The sequence below is a fragment of the Sminthopsis crassicaudata genome, chromosome 4, assembly GCF_048593235.1.
Source record: "Sminthopsis crassicaudata isolate SCR6 chromosome 4, ASM4859323v1, whole genome shotgun sequence".
Classification (NCBI taxonomy): domain Eukaryota; kingdom Metazoa; phylum Chordata; class Mammalia; order Dasyuromorphia; family Dasyuridae; genus Sminthopsis; species Sminthopsis crassicaudata.
Window position 1 is genome coordinate 48,616,478 of NC_133620.1, and position 13,314 is coordinate 48,629,791.

The window sequence follows — 13,314 nt, forward strand, 5'->3', positions numbered from 1 at the left end:
AGGTCTCCCGCACCTGCTGGAAGCCAAGCGCTGGCTCTCGCGACACTGGATACAAGTAGAAGCAGATCAAAGAAAGGAAAAAAAAAAAAAAAAAAAAAAAAAGAAAAGAAAAATGGGGACTTGCTCTCCCGCGTTCTGGGCCCTACTTCACCTGATACATATTTCCAAAGCAGGAACGCCTCTAAGAAAGCACCGGCTTAGGCGAGACTAGACCATCGAGGAATGGTTGTGCAAGCGTCACGTCCCCTGTGAGGCCTGCGAGCCAAACCTTAGACTGCGCGTGACTTTGAAGCTCTGAGGGGATTTCCACCCGAGGAGAGGATGCTGCCAAAGGCCATTCCCAAATCAGTGGAGGGTTGACGGGTAAGGATGGGCATAGCAAAGAACGAGACACCAGATCATTATTCCAGGGAAAGTAAAAATGTCCAGGGGGAAAGAGATCGGCTCTCCCGTCTCGCCCCAACACTCACCTGCCCATCGCCCACTTATCTCCTGGCGCAGCACCCTGACAGCACCGCTCTTTCTCGGACACAACTCCCCTCCCACGCCCTGCGTACCCTTCCCCTGCGGCACCTCCCCCTCCTCTTTTCTCGCCCCCCCCCCCATTTCACTTCCCCCAGAGGCTGGCTCCCTTTTATCAATAGCAATTCCCACTTTTTTTCCACCCAGAGGATATGGTGAGAGGAAGTCTGCTTTATTTATCCTAGTAGTTTCGAATGTGGTTAAATTTTCTCAATCGCATTGATAGCTCTATTTCGATATCTTTGGTTTCATTGGAAAGGTACTGGATTTAATTTTATGGATTCGAAAATGCTCTCCTGACTTTCAGAGAGTTCAGACCCAGAGGCAGACACACACGCTATGGTGAAGAATTTCTTCTTTTGTAAATTCGCGTCTTTAATTGTGGGAGAGTTTGTGGAGGAATAGGAGAGAAGACTATGTGTGGTGACTGCGTGGGTAGCTGCGACGTGAAGCGAGAGAGCTAGAGTGTGGTTGGAGTCAGGCAGACCGCAGAGGTAGGGAAGGCGGAAGGGGGCTGCAAGGTATTTTTTGAAAGTGCAAAAAAGCTGTGTTCCCTAAAAAGGCCCAGAACAGAGACTGTAGGGGACGAGCGAAGTGTCTTGGGGAAGCTACTTGAGTCTGCAAGCGATTATGCCCGCGTTTTCCTCGTTAGTATAGTGGTCAGTATCCCCGCCTGTCACGCGGGAGGCCGGGGTTCGATTCCCCAACGGGGAGGGAAAAGTAGGGAAAAGTACGTTTTAATCCCAGCGCCTCTTCACTTTGGGCGACCAAAATCAGACCAAACGCAAAAAGCATTTGTGCTGTGCCATAAGGCTGCCAAAAACCACCTTCGCCAATTTCTCAGAAGTTAAAACACACGTAAGCTGCCTGCTTGGAAGCTCCCTGCTGTTTTCCCCCTTCCAAGTTCAAGTAACCAAAGTCATCTCCACCCCAAATTCATACACTATTTGTGTCCGATCTGGGGCAGAAAACTCCGAGCTCGAATTGGTTTGTTCAGCCAAAGTGATGTTTATTTAGTCTTCAGCAAAGAAGAACAACGAGCCAACTAAGTAAGCAATGTCTTTCGGGCAGCCACAGGATTTTGGTATCAGAAAAAGCTTAAAAGGGAATGTCAGGAGTGGGATTCGAACCCACGCGCAGCGCCTTAGACCGCTCGGCCATCCTGACTCGCACTAATTAATTTTTTCCTCCCTTCTGGAGATGGAAGTCACAATGCCATTGTTTCACACTTTTCGGTTCATTTACTTATCTCTTTACACCCGTTCTACTCCTTCTGCATCAGCACTAAGAAAAATCCACATGTCCAGAAACACTCTTCCACGACTCTGCTCGCCTCTCCACGACAACACGGAACCCCGAAGACCCGCGCCGCTACAAACTTCCCTCACTTGCCTCGACTCCTCCCGTTCCTCTGGTTCCCGGCAACGCCAGCTCCCTGACCTTCTCCAACCGCGCCCCCACCCCCTTGCCTCTGTCTCTGCGGTTACGCGCGCTCAGCCCCGAGACCATCTTTCTTCTAGGGCCTCCCTTTTCCCAACAAGCGGGACTCCCGCACCTGCTGGAAGCCAAGCTCTGACTCTCGCGACACCGGAGCTGAGGATTCAAACAGAAAAATGGGGACTTGTTCTCACGCCGTGTTCTGGGGCCCTACTTCACCTGATATATATATATTTCCAAAGCAGGAACGCCTCTAAGAAAGCACCGGCTTAGGCGTGACTAGACCCATCGAGGAATGGTTGTGCAAGCGTCACGTCCCCTGTGAGGCCTGCGAGCCAAACCTTAGACTGCGCGTGACCTTGAAGCTCTGAGGGGATTTCCACCCGAGGAGAGGATGCTGCGAAAGGCCATTCCAAATCAGTGGAGGGTTGACGGGTAAGGATGGGCTTGGCAAAGAATGAGACACCAGATCATTATTCCAGGGGAAGTAAAAATGTCCAGGCGGGAAGAGACCGGCTCAAAGGGGCAGCCGTTGTGGCTCCTGAGCAGTCAAACGCTCTTGCGTCTCGACCCAACACCCACTTGCCCATCGCCGACCTACCTCCTGGCGCAGCACCCTGACAGCACCGCTCTTTCTCGGACACAACTCCCCTCCCACGCCCTGCGTACCCTTCCCCCTACGGCACCTCCCCCTCCTCTTTTCTCGCCCCCCCCCCATTTCACTTCCCCCAGAGGCTGGCTCCCTTTTATCAATAGCAATTCCCACTTTTTTCCACCCAGAGGATATGGTGAGAGGAAGTCTGCTTTATTTACCCTAGTAGTTTCGAATGTGGTTAAATTTTCTCAATCGCAATTATAGCTCTATTTCGATATCTTTGGCTTCGTTGGAAAGGTACTGGATTTAATTTTATGGATTCGAAAATGCTCTCCTGACTTTCAGAGAGTTCAGACCCAGAGGCAGACACACACGCTATGGTGAAGAATTTCTTCTTTTGTAAATTCGCGTCTTTAATTGTGGGAGAGTTTGTGGAGGAATAGGAGAGAAGACTATGTGTGGTGACTGCGTGGGTAGCTGCGACGTGAAGCGAGAGAGCTAGAGTGTGGTTGGAGTCAGGCAGACCGCAGAGGTAGGGAAGGCGGAAGGGGGCTGCAAGGTATTTTTTGAAAGTGCAAGAAATCTGTGTTCCCTAAAAAAGCCCAGAACAGAGAGTGTAGGGGACGAGCAAAGTGTCTTGAAGAAACTACTTGAGTCTGCAAGCGATTATGCCCGTACTTTCCTCGTTAGTATAGTGGTCAGTATCCCCGCCTGTCACGCGGGAGGCCGGGGTTCGATTCCCCGACGGGGGGAGGGAAAAGTATGTTTTAAACCCAGGGCCTCTTCACTTTGGGGCGACCAAACTCAAAGCCATTAGGCTGCCAAAAACCACCTTTCACCAACTTCCTAGGAGCTAAACACACACAAGCAGCTTAAAAGCTCCCTGCTGTTTCCCCCGAAATGGTTTTGCCCCATTCCAAGTTCAAGTAACCAAAGGCAATTTCCTCCTCAAATTTGTATAATCTATGGAGGATTATCTCCCTTTAAAATCACCAATAGATCAAAGCTGTGAGTCGTTCACTTCAGCAAAAGGGCCCATGCTTGCCATCGCCCAGCGCCCCATTTCCCGCCTTCCAGAAGCTCCGACCCGAAGGCCTACTTTACAACTGCAAGCACTCCTGCTCTTGCCCTTAGCCCAAGTCCCCAGACAGTTCTACTCACATGTAAACTCGTGTGTTCACAGCATAACCAGAAGCCGGACTCAAGCGAATTGGGAGGCAGGGAGGCAGGGAGAAGGAAGGATTGATATGGGCCAGGCAGGCAGTGGGGGACCAGAGGGAGCGCTCGAAAGGTTTGAATTTTGGTGCGGGTTTGGTCGCCCCGCCGCGCTCCAGCTTCTCAAGGTCCCACAATTAGACCACACGATTTGCTGGGCTGCAGGAGAGGGCGTGTGCCGAGATCACACAGCTAGTTTGTCTTTAGCAAAAAAAAAAAAAAAAAAAAAAAAAAAAAAAAAAGGTACGGGTCTACGGGTTACCCTGAAGCTAGGACCAGAGGCTTGGAACAACCTGAGCGGGAGAGGTGTGGTGGAACTGGATCAGCAACAGATTTACGTGAATGGCTGGAGCCATGTTGGGCTTGAAGACTGTAGGGAAGGAGAGCGGCTGCCAGGAGGTCTAAAGGAGTTCTAGGTGGCCTCAGTTTGGTGCGGAGCAGCGCGCGCACAGACTAGTAAGTGCCGGTGCAGGAGCGCTGGGCTCTGGCTGCCGGCCCTAATTGGCCAATCTGCAGAAGAGCTACATTGACTGTCAGTGGAAGATAGCAAAGGAAGTTCACTTCACTTCGGTTGAACCAAAATGGAGTGCCTACTATGCGTTAGAAATGGTCTCTTTTTCTGTCGCTTTCACCCCCACGACAAGTTCTCACTATCTCAAACACAAGACTGTTATCTACCAGAGACGCAGCTCTCTAAGGCCATACCTTGGAGAAGGAACCATTACGTAATCTTTACCAAGAAAATCACAAATGAGATCACGAAGACTTGGAAGCGACAGAAAAAGAGACCATATCTAGTACACAGTAGGCACTCTGAAGTGAGTGGAGTTTTGGTCTCGAGACTCCGCAATCAACGCCACACCGAGAGAGATGTAAGCGATTATTTAGTGGAAGAAAGATTTACAAAAACGCATTAGTATTTGAACTTCAAAGAGAAGTGGCGAACGTAGAAAACGTCGTTTAGCTACGTGGTGAGATAAAAAGCTAGATACTGCGTTGGCCGGGAATCGAACCCGGGTCAACTGCTTGGAAGGCAGCTATGCTCACCACTATACCACCAACGCAAGTTGTAAACTAGTTTTCTCTGCTATCCTCTAATGACAGCTTGCTAGTTGATTGACCCCCCCCCCCCCCTTGCCGAAATGGTATAAGAATGACAGAAAATTGACATACATGGCTTCACTTCGATCTCCATCTTTGGAAGGAATATCCTGATGGGTAAGCCCCAGATCCTTGGTTGCCTCCAGAATAAAAACTTCTTTTCTGTTTATCTGCCAAAGACACAGCTCTCTAAGGCCATACCTTGGAGAAGGAACTAGGTAAATGGGAAATCTTAGGAAGATAGAAAAGACTAGAATCGACAAATATTGGTTATTAGAAGTAGGGTGAGAGAAGGGGGAACCGAGGTAAGAGAAATTGAAAAGTCTAGGAAGACATCTAGATTGACAGTCTGAGACATTGCTAACACCCTGTCCAATTAGTGGAAGAGAAAGGTGTGAGAGTAAAAGATCATGAGATCAGTTTTAGGCATGATATTTAAGATATTTAAGGTATTCAAGGAACTGCTACATTCACTAAGGCGGTCAGATAGATAAGATAGGGAGATGGAAATGAGAGACTGGAGGTTAGGAGAGAGATTAAGTGTTGTATAAGAAAGTGTAGAAGTCACCTCCTGGATGATGGATGAAGGAAGGGAATCCTCACTTCTCAGAGTTTATAAAATGGGACAAGACACTAAGTCTTTGTCTAAGGTCCTCACTGACTTTTCCATACTCAGTTTGGATGAATATTTATGCACGCTCCAGAAGGAAAGGTAGGTGAGACAATCTGGAGGATTTGGAGAGAGATTCTCTTACACTGGAGTACATCCATGAGAATGAGACTCCCTGCTTCCGTAGATCTGGACCAATCAAGTTTTTTTTTGTTGTTTGTTTGTTTGTTTTTTATGAGTTCCTCCTGGGGCTCTGAGAGAACAGATATTGACTAAAAACAAAACAAAACAAAACAAAACAAAAAAAAAAAAAAAAAAAAAAAACAGGCAGCTAGAGAAGAGCCATTCAGATTGTTCCTTATCCAAAGGAAGAGGTGCAAAGGCATTCTTTCAGGTATTAGCAAAGATCGCGAAGACGGAAAAGCTCTGCACCGAAACAAAGGAGCAGATGAAGATTCCCTAGGAATCAAAGGATAGGCGGCATGTAGAAAAATATGGACTCGGGAGATATTGGGGTCGGGGAAAGATAGGTACAGGTTAGGGATTCGAATTCTTATTATGGAGGTTCTCTGTTCTTTCGAGGAAGGGGGAGTGGTATTTAGGGGCAAAAACTCGAATGTACGAGAGTAGTCGCTAGATGGTCGGCATGACTGGTGGTGATGATGGAAAGACAAATGAAATTAGTTCAAGGAACAGGCTAGTAACGAGTCCAATGGATTTCCAGAAGAAATTGAGATTGACTTATGAGTAATACAAAGTATAGTCAGACGCCCCAGTCTAACCTGTTGGTCTAGTGTTTAGTATTCGGCGCTCTCACCGCCACGGCACGGGTTCAGTTCCCAGTCAGCTAACATTCTTCTTTGCTAATCAGGAGTTCTTTCCTCTTTCTGCTGTTTATCTGCAGTCGCTACTTCCTATTCCCTGTCTCACTTGCTTCTATTCCCCTAGCCACGTCGCGAGTCCAAAGTTAGAAAGGAAAACCAGAGGCACAATTGAGAATCATGTAGCTAATCATGTGACAACTAAGGGAACGAAAAAGAACTCTTGGCAGAAATTTAGTTCTTTAGGTGCCTAGGGAGGAAGTCCCCTCCCCCCTCACTATCAATCTCTGGCCTTCGTAAAGTAGTAACACGGAGTATATAAATAGAAGTGACAAGAGCTAGCAGAAGAGAATGAGGATAATGATCAAGAACAGGAAATGCTATTCTTCTTTGATTTTTTTTTTTTTTTTTTCTGAGGCTGGGATTAAGTGACTTGCCTGGGGTCACACAGCTAGGAAGTGTAAAGTGTCTGAGATCAGATCCTACAGAATTCAGGGCTGGTGCTCTATCCACTGCGCCACCTAGCTGCCTTTTTTTTTTTTTTTTATGCTATTTTTCATAGAGCAGCAAGCGTTCTGTGGTAGGAGTCCAAAAGCACAGACAGGATTTGTGTTGCAAAACAGACTACAGTTTGCATGGGCCGGGAATCGAACCCGGGCCTCCCGCGTGGCAGGCGAGAATTCTACCACTGAACCACCCATGCAAGACACACAAACTATTACGTATGCACACTGACGTCTCTGATCTTTCCGGATAAAAATTTTTAACCATGTCTCAAATCCAAAATTTGACTAAGCCCTCACCCTAACTTAAAACTTATTCTTCTAGACTTCATGTCCCTCCTCCTTCCTAAGCTTGGTTCATCTTCCTTTCCCCCTATGTACTCTTCCATTCTCCTACTTCTTTCTTCTCCCCATCTTCTCTCTCCTCTTCCTCCTTTTCTCTTTCTTTTTCTTGGTCCTTCTCTCCATTTTCTTGCTCCTTCTCCTTCCTCTAATCCTTTTTCTCTTCTTCCACGTTCTCCTACTGACTTCTACACCACTATCTGAGGGAAACCTACGATTGCCCTGAAATTCTGTATCTGGAGCTATGTTGTTGGACTTTTTCAAGTAGCCCCCCCTTCATTAAAGGCGCACTTTGCTCTCCTCCACACACCCTTCCTCCACCTACAAGAAGCTTAGTGAAGGCTACCTAGGTTTTGGGGAGAAGGGATCAGCACAAGTGGAGTCAGGGACCTGGCAAGTCGTTCTCTCTTCTTCCCGTTGTCAAATGCTTTCAATACGGACAAACATGGAACCACAGTCAGCCACCCCACTGGTGGCAAATTCTTTATCTTATAATGGCTTGTATTATGATATTAAAGAAAAGTTCTGATTCGCTCCTATAAATGACGCTCTCAAGCTCAATTAAAAATTAAAAGTAAAAAGTTTTAATCAAACAAGACAAGGTACAGACAATTTAGATTTACACAAACAAACAAATAGAAATAAGAACAATTGACAACATGACAATTATAGCAGATAGAGGAAGAGAATACATCACCAATTCAAGGGAACCTCAAAAACTCAAATGGCTGGGAGTCCCGTTTCAGCCTCAATCAACTTGAATTGTGTAAAGATTTTTCCGGGCGGAGCGTCCTCCCTCCCCACGGATGAGACTCAGTGGAGAAGTAAGATTCTCAATCTTATATATCTCTCTTAAACAAAGAGGGCTTTCAGCCAAGAAGTCTGGCACGTATACATGTATAGAAATACGTGACCATCTGGTGTTTTGACCCATTCTATATTGTCTATACCTTGACGTATTTCTTTATCAATTGTATATGCTCAGGGAGGAAGCCAACTGCCCTAAGCATAGACATTCCCAGGAATGGCTAGTTCCTGGTACCTATTGTCAAGGACATATAGAGTTCATGGAATGGTCAAATTCCCATAATTTAGAAGCTCAGGCCTGTTAGATTTGAGTGAGCTTAAAATTCTAATATGAAATTTTAATTTCTTATTCATGGCTACAAGCCAAAATTAAAGTGGAGGGAGTGTTAGAACATGAGACTTGGTTTGCAGGTGATTGTGCACTCAATGCAGCCTCAGAAACTGAGGTGCAACAAACCATGAATCAATTCTCTGCTGCTTGTACAGAACACTGTAAGCTTGAATTGGTTTGTAAGCCACGGTTGCACACAGTGAAAATCCACTCTAATACAGTGATGTTCTTTTGGTCTTCAACAAAGAAGGTCAACAATCAGCCAACTAAGTACCTACCCTCCTCTCAGCCAGCCACAGAATTTTATTATCAAAGAAAGTTAAAAGGCAATGTCAGGAGTGGGATTCGAACCCACGCCTCCAGGGGAGACTGCGACCTGAACGCAGCGCCTTAGACCGCTCGGCCATCCTGACGCACACTAACAAGCTTTTTTTCTCCATTCTGGAGACAGGAGTCACAACAATACCATTGTTTCACACTTTTCAGTTCACTTACCTAGTTCCTTACACGAGCTCTAACTTCTCCTTCCCGCAGCAGTCCGATCTATGAAAACACATGTCCAGAAGCACTTTTCCACGACTCTGCTCGCCTCTCCACGACAACACGGAAACGCCAAGACCCGCGCCACTACGAACTTCCCTCACTTGCCTCGCCTCCTGCGGTTCCTCTTGTTCCCGGCAACGCCAGCTCCCAGACCTTCTCCAACTGCGCCCCCACCCCCTTGACTCTGTCTCTTTGCGGATACGCGAGCTCAGCCCCGAGACCATCATACTTCCAGGGCCTCCCTTTTCCTAACCAGCAGGTCTCCCGCACCTGCTGGAAGCCAAGCGCTGGCTCTCGCGACACTGGATACAAGTAGAAGCAGATCAAAGGAAAAAAAAAGAAAAGAAAAAATGGGGACTTGCTCTCACGCCGTGTTCTGGGCCCTACTTCACCTGATACATATTTCCAAAGCAGGAACAGGTGTTCTTGTTCTAAGAAGGCACCGGCTTAGGCGTGACTAGACGCATCGAGGAATGGTTGTGCAAGCGTCACGTCCCCTGTGAGGCCTGCGAGCCAAACCTTAGACTGCGCGTGACCTTGAAGCTCTGAGGGGATTTCCACCCGAGGAGAGGATGCTGCGAAAGGCCATTCCAAATCAGTGGAGGGTTGACGGGTAAGGATGGGCTTGGCAAAGAACGAGACACCAGATCATTATTCCAGGGGAAGTAAAAATGTCCAGGCGGGAAGAGACCGGCTCAAAGGGGCAGCCGTTGCGGCTCCTGAGCAGTCAAACGCTCTTGCGTCTCGACCCAACACCCACCTGCCCATCGCCCACTTACCTCCTGGCGCAGCACCCTGACAGCACCGCTCTTTCTCGGACACAACACCCCTCCCACGCCCTGCGTACCCTTTCCCCTACGGCACCTCCCCCTCCTCTTTTCTCGCCCCCCCCCATTTCACTTCCCCCAGAGGCTGGCTCCCTTTTATCAATAGCAATTCCCACTTTTTTTCCACCCAGAGGATATGGTGAGAGGAAGTCTGCTTTATTTACCCTAGTAGTTTCGAATGTGGTTAAATTTTCTCAATCGCATTGATAGCTCTATTTCGATATCTTTGGCTTCGTTGGAAAGGTACTGGATTTAATTTTATGGATTCAAAAATGTCTTCCTGAAAAAGTCCATAAGTTACTGGACACTTTCAGAGAGCTGAGACACACTCTATAGGGAAGAATTTCTTCTTTGTAAATTCGCGTCTTTAATTGTGGGAGAGTTTGTGGAGGAATAGGAGAGAAGACATGTGTGGTGACTGCGTGGGTAGCTGCGACGTGAAGCGAGAGAGCTAGAGTGTGGTTGGAGTCAGGCAGACCGCAGAGGTGGGGAAGGCGGAAGGGGGCTGCAAGGTGTTTTATGAAAATGAGAAGAGGCTGTATTTTTTTTTTTAAGCCCAAAGTAGAGACTGTTGGGAACGAACAAAGTGTCTGGGAGGAGCTACTTCAGGCTTCAAGCTGACTCATCCTAGCAGCTTCCTCGTTAGTATAGTGGTCAGTATCCCCGCCTGTCACGCGGGAGGCCGGGGTTCGATTCCCCGACGGGGAGGATAATTCACATTTTAACCCCAGCGCCTCTTCACTTTGGAGCGACTGAAATCTGCCCAAATTCAAAAGAAGCCTTTGTGCAAATTAGGCTGCCAAAAACCACCTTTCACCCACTTCCCAGGATCTAAACACAGGCAAGCTGCTTGGAATCTCCCTGCTGTTTCTCCCTCGTGAAGCTTTTGCTCGCCAGTCCTCCAGGCTGCAGTCTTGGGTAATCTAGACTGTCCCAAGTTCATTGTGGCCGAGGCCGAGGCGCTCACAGCAGGAAAGAGACCCAGGTTGCCATCTCCCATTGCTCCAACTCTCGGCTTCGAGGACTTCCGATTCAAATGTCAAATTTACCGCTGCACGCTCTGGACCTCAGATTGCGCCTTGCCCACATCCCCAGATACTTAATTCTACTTACACGCTAATTTGGATGGACACAAGCATAACCAGACCCTCCCGGTGCAACAGAACTCCGTGGCAGCGGGAGGGGAGGCTTGAATGGTGGCGGCAGAGGCGGGGGTGGGGGCGACACTTGGGAACCAAGAGCTTTGGCAACTAAATCCAGCATAGTTCGTGAGCTGGTGTTGGGGCGGTCCTGGGCTTTCGACGACAGCAGATCATATTCCTCGAGCGTATTCTTGCTTCATATCCCCTAATACTCCAGCAAGAGCAGAGGGGTTCTGACTGGACTGCGGGAGGGTCGTATGCCGAGCTCTCTCTTCGATTAGGTACACCTTTGGCTTTAATGACGCACTCTCAGGTTCCGCAGAGAAACGCCCGCGTATATGGTTCGGGGTGGTACCCAGAAGCTAGGAGACCAACCTTGGGACTACTTGACCTTGTGAGATGTAGCGGAGCTGTGGCAGCAAACGGCTTCCAGAAATGGCGAGAGTTATGTACGTCTGAAGTCTGGGGCATGGAGCGCGGCTGCCAGGGAGCTTAACCTAGTCTGACCCAGGGAGCGGGCTAGCAAGAGCAGGTGCGGTACCACAGGGCTGACCCCAGCTGGCTCAACTGCAGGGGAGCTGCGGAGGATCTCATCGGACCTTGGCGGAGGGAAAGTTCCGGGCGGTAGCATTGGTGGTAAAGTGATGAGCGTAGCAGTTAACTCGGCAGATTCCCGGCCAACTCAGCTTCTCTTTCTCTTCTCTTGCTTCATTGAATCCTACTCAGAGGATATATAAAGACTCTTCTCCTGCGCTCCTTCCCCTCCTGATTTAACGCCTCTGGGGCGTTCTTGGTATGCTCCCCAGATCCCATCTACCAGTATCTATCTTTCATCTTCCTAGTTGTGGGATTGGATGCGGCATCTGGAGGGCAAAATTTGTGGAGTCCCTAATAAGTGCAAAGTGTGCTTTTTCTTTTCTTTTTCCCTGTTGCGTCTGACCCTTCGTGATTCTAATTTGGATTTTCTTGGCAAAACTACTGGAGTGGTTTACCGCTTCCCTTCGCAAGGGAAAACCATAGTCTTACAAAGCTGTGTCTTTCTTTGGTAGTCAAAGAGAAGTTTTGGTACATAGGAACTTTTATGTTAGACGGGATTAAGGATCTGGATCTTGCCCATCATGACGTTACTTCCAAAAATCGAGCTCCAATCTAGCCTGTCCATCCTTTAGCATCGCTGTTCGGCTTCTCTGGTAATGTCTGGACAGAGGTTCCTGATGCAGAGACCGACCAGACCATTTAGCCGAATGACTCAAGTGTAGGAGGGGTGCGACTGGCTCGGTAGGCCTGGTTTGGTAGTAACAATAAAAAGACAAATGAGAGCATTCCAGGAAAGTTCAGAAGAGACAGTGAGTCCAAAAGTGATGTAATAGAACTGTGTCTCCTGACCTTTGTGGAGGTGAGCCACTTGGACTGGGAAAATTCCTAAAAATAATCCCCACACACCTGAATCCCTTGGGAAAGCTACCTGGTTTCCTACGGGCATCGCCCACCTCCAATTAATCTGGGAATCACTCTGGTCTGGGAAACAACCACCACTCCCTTACTGATTTGAAAATTAGCCCTTAATGGCTCCCTAGCTCCAAACCATAGAAAGCTCATAAAAAACGACTCTGTACCCCAAACCTTTGCTAATTCCTATCAGGAGCTGGCCCACTGACTGATTTCTCAGTGTAAACCCAAATTCGCCAAAAGCCCACCTTTGCTAATTCCTATTAGGAATTGCCCGCTGAAGGAAGTTGTTTCTCAGTGAAAATACCCCCCTTCCCCCCCCCCCCCCCGAAAACCTCGCCTGCAGATCGGGACTGCGAATTATTTGGCTAAAAACCTGCGACACCGGCCTGGGGAACCCATTGTGTTAACTTATCTCTCACCCCTCTTTTCTCACACATCAACAAAAACATTTCTGAAGAAACTGAAGATGTGTGAGTGATGAATAAGGTCAGTATAACAGTGAAAAAGGGCTTTCTCACGACTCCCTGGTGGTCTAGTGGTTAGGATTCGGCGCTCTCACCGCCGCGGCCCGGGTTCGATTCCCGGTCAGGGAAAATGTGGCTTTTACCCAGTTCTCTGGACCTATTGAATATGAAAGCATACTTTTCAGTCTCACTCCCACTCTTTAGCTACAAATTGTATCCCGGTTGGTTCTCCTTAGATCAATTGCTAAAGCAGAATAAGAAATGGTCACGGGGTTCTCAAACTAAACTGCCGCCCTGCGGGCCAGATGCAGCCTGCTGAGGTCGTTTGTTCGGCCCTCCGGGTTATGGCAAATGACCTGAAGAGCGGAGACAGAGTCTGAGCTTTTGTTTTTACTATAGTCCGGTCCTCCCACAGTCTGAACTAGCTCCCTAATTAAAAAGTTTGAAGACCACTGGATGAAACGCACCAGTTTCAAGCATATTTTCAAACGTTCCAAACTATTCCCTTGGCAAATTGGTGAGTGAAATGCGGGGGCCAGGATGGGGAAGGAGTCCGGCGGGGAAGGCTAGGCATAACAGGGTGCAACAACTTCTGCCAAAAG

General features: G+C 48.1%; 7 non-coding genes across 7 annotated transcripts; 4 read left to right on the plus strand and 3 right to left on the minus strand.

Annotated features, from left to right (window-relative positions):
* Positions 1–1,164: 1,164 nt before the first annotated feature.
* Positions 1,165–1,236, plus strand: TRNAD-GUC (transfer RNA aspartic acid (anticodon GUC)). Its single transcript has one exon. It is a non-coding gene; the product is annotated as a tRNA-Asp (tRNA).
* A 1,998-nt stretch (positions 1,237–3,234) lies between these two features.
* On the plus strand, positions 3,235–3,306 carry TRNAD-GUC (transfer RNA aspartic acid (anticodon GUC)). Its single transcript has one exon. It is a non-coding gene; the product is annotated as a tRNA-Asp (tRNA).
* A 1,455-nt stretch (positions 3,307–4,761) lies between these two features.
* On the minus strand, positions 4,762–4,833 carry TRNAG-UCC (transfer RNA glycine (anticodon UCC)). The gene has a single exon. It is a non-coding gene; the product is annotated as a tRNA-Gly (tRNA).
* A 2,100-nt stretch (positions 4,834–6,933) lies between these two features.
* Positions 6,934–7,004, minus strand: TRNAG-GCC (transfer RNA glycine (anticodon GCC)). The gene has a single exon. It is a non-coding gene; the product is annotated as a tRNA-Gly (tRNA).
* Positions 7,005–8,614: 1,610 nt separating this feature from the next.
* On the minus strand, positions 8,615–8,697 carry TRNAL-CAG (transfer RNA leucine (anticodon CAG)). Its single transcript has one exon. It is a non-coding gene; the product is annotated as a tRNA-Leu (tRNA).
* Positions 8,698–10,290: 1,593 nt separating this feature from the next.
* Positions 10,291–10,362, plus strand: TRNAD-GUC (transfer RNA aspartic acid (anticodon GUC)). The gene has a single exon. It is a non-coding gene; the product is annotated as a tRNA-Asp (tRNA).
* Positions 10,363–12,769: 2,407 nt separating this feature from the next.
* On the plus strand, positions 12,770–12,841 carry TRNAE-CUC (transfer RNA glutamic acid (anticodon CUC)). Its single transcript has one exon. It is a non-coding gene; the product is annotated as a tRNA-Glu (tRNA).
* Positions 12,842–13,314: the final 473 nt, after the last annotated feature.